Source organism: Neofelis nebulosa, chromosome 14 (genome assembly GCF_028018385.1).
Source record: "Neofelis nebulosa isolate mNeoNeb1 chromosome 14, mNeoNeb1.pri, whole genome shotgun sequence".
Classification (NCBI taxonomy): domain Eukaryota; kingdom Metazoa; phylum Chordata; class Mammalia; order Carnivora; family Felidae; genus Neofelis; species Neofelis nebulosa.
Window position 1 is genome coordinate 24,120,772 of NC_080795.1, and position 2,320 is coordinate 24,123,091.

Here is a 2,320-nt window from a genome sequence, read left to right on the forward strand (position 1 = left end):
GGCTATTGTTTAAATTTCTAATTTGATATTCAGACATTGCATCCTATTTCACAGAGACATTGTAAAGTATCGTAAAAAGAACAAGAAAGATCATTTTCTTTCCTTTAGCAATTTAAAGATAAGATTTCATAGGTTTTTTTTTTTCCTTATACAGTTTTATACTCTAGCCAATTTGTGGATACATATAACTACATGTTTGTTGTGTTTTTTATATCTAACGAGAACACTGTCAAAAAGTTTGTTATTCAATGAACTTTACCTTTCTAATGAGATGTTTTCCTTCTGTTCTTCAAATATATTGCTTATAAGCACAAAGCAAAAGACCAACTCACGAAACAAAGTACTTACAATGATGGATACTGAAAATGTTTGGAGAATCAAAACATAAATAGGAGTATTGTATATATGGGAATATGAACCTTTCCAAGTCTAAGTTTGTTGCTACTTCTCAGAAGCCCAGGGTCCTAGAGCTGTTCAATCTCTTTTTCACTCTTCTAAAATTTAATCAGTATGTATCTTATTTCCTTAAAGTGTCATAGCATAGTAGTTAAGAATGTAGGTCAGTTAGGTACTATATGCACATACACACACTATAGTATATGTACTATATACACACACACACACATTATATATATATATATATATATATATATATATATATATATATATATATACACACACACACACACACACACACACACATGAATCACAGGGATTAAGTGCTGGATACTTGGCAAATACTCAACAAATGTAGATTATATTAAGCTTTTGGTCTTAACTAGATAGCAGGTAATTGTGGGTAGGATTCTTTATGCTAACAGGAGAGAAAATTTACTACTCCTAAAATAAGCGGTTATAGCATATTATGATCAAATGTTATATTACATATATTCTCTCATTTGATCTTATTTAAAGCATATGGATTACCTTGGTATTGCAGATAAAATCGCAGGTTGAGAAGAAGCATTTCAATACCTGGTTATTTATCTAATTTTTTCCCTAGTATCAGAAGTAGTAAAGGAAGTTTCAAAGAAGAATGGACCTCACAGAATAGTTATAGGTGAAAAAAAAAAAGATTGCATACCATATGAAGGACAACTTGTGAGCCAAATGAAATTCACAGAAGATGGCCTCATAAGAGATAAGGCACATATCAAGAATAAATTAAATGATGTAAACTTTAAGAATGGGGCAATGAATGCTGAATATGAAACAAATGTGGAAAATAATTGAGAACAGATGGGTTACTTTGCTGGAATACCTTTGTCAGGAAACTGTGCCTCATGCAGAAATCCAATGGCTGCTAGAGATAGCTTAAACAATTCAATGTTACAATTTAGTTGATTAATATATTGGCAAATTCTAAGTGTAAAGGTAAATGTGAGAGTTAGAGGGACTGGTCTAAATATTTTGTTATTGTACAAAATACTTCACTTGGGCAGTAGAAATATTCATTCAATAATTGGTGAGCACCTCAAATATGTTAATATGCTGGCTCTAAAAAGCATATAATGAGACATGTACATAGGTAGAATTTAAGTATGTTGAGAAACTTTGTAAGGGAGGCAAAATTTTCTCCAATTGCCCAGATTTACAATTAGAAAGGTATAGGAAAAGAAGGTTCAGGAAGCAAAAATAATCAGAATACTTTATTTTTCTTTTTCCCCCCAAATATGAAATACTTCATGAATTTGCATGTCACCCTTGTGCTGGGCCATGCTAATCTTCTCTGTATCATTTCAATTTTAGTACATGTGCTGTCAATGTGAGCATAAGAATAGTTTATTATTATATAGCTGAGGGACAATGTGTACAAGGGAAGAAAGACTTATCACATTAGTTAAGGATAAAAGTGAATTTTTAAAAGTGGCAGTATGCGATACAAAGAAAAGACAATGGAGTGGAAAGTCACTCAAAGTGGTGGCGGGAGAAATGGAGAAGAGGAAAGAATTTTAGTGCAGGAGGAGAAAATACACATAATATTAGGTCAAGCTGTCTTTTACTTTATAAAAGGGCTATTAAGAGCTCCTAAAGGCATAAAGTCCAAGGAAATGGCTCTTTTCATTTTCCCTTCACAATGGGAACTCTGTACTGTATACGAATAGTTGAGTGAGAGTGTGAAACCCTAAATTCAGAAAATCAAATCTTTGCACTAGGGAATTTGCAGATTTAAGACAAAATTGGAAAGGAAAAATCAGAGGAAGTTTGGTGATAGAGATCAAGTAAAAAAAATGAGCCAGAAGAGGACTAGTTTATAAGGAACTTTGCCATCAAATGTAGACTGTTATGTCATGGTTATTGACCTTGATGTTCAGTGATG

At 32.4% G+C, this 2,320-nt stretch overlaps 1 non-coding gene across 1 annotated transcript; it reads right to left on the reverse strand.

Moving 5' to 3' along the window:
• Nucleotides 1-1,667: 1,667 nt before the first annotated feature.
• Nucleotides 1,668-1,773, reverse strand: LOC131495196 (U6 spliceosomal RNA). The gene has a single exon (XR_009253827.1). It is a non-coding gene; the product is annotated as a U6 spliceosomal RNA (small nuclear RNA).
• Between the last annotated feature and the right edge of the window lie 547 nt (nucleotides 1,774-2,320).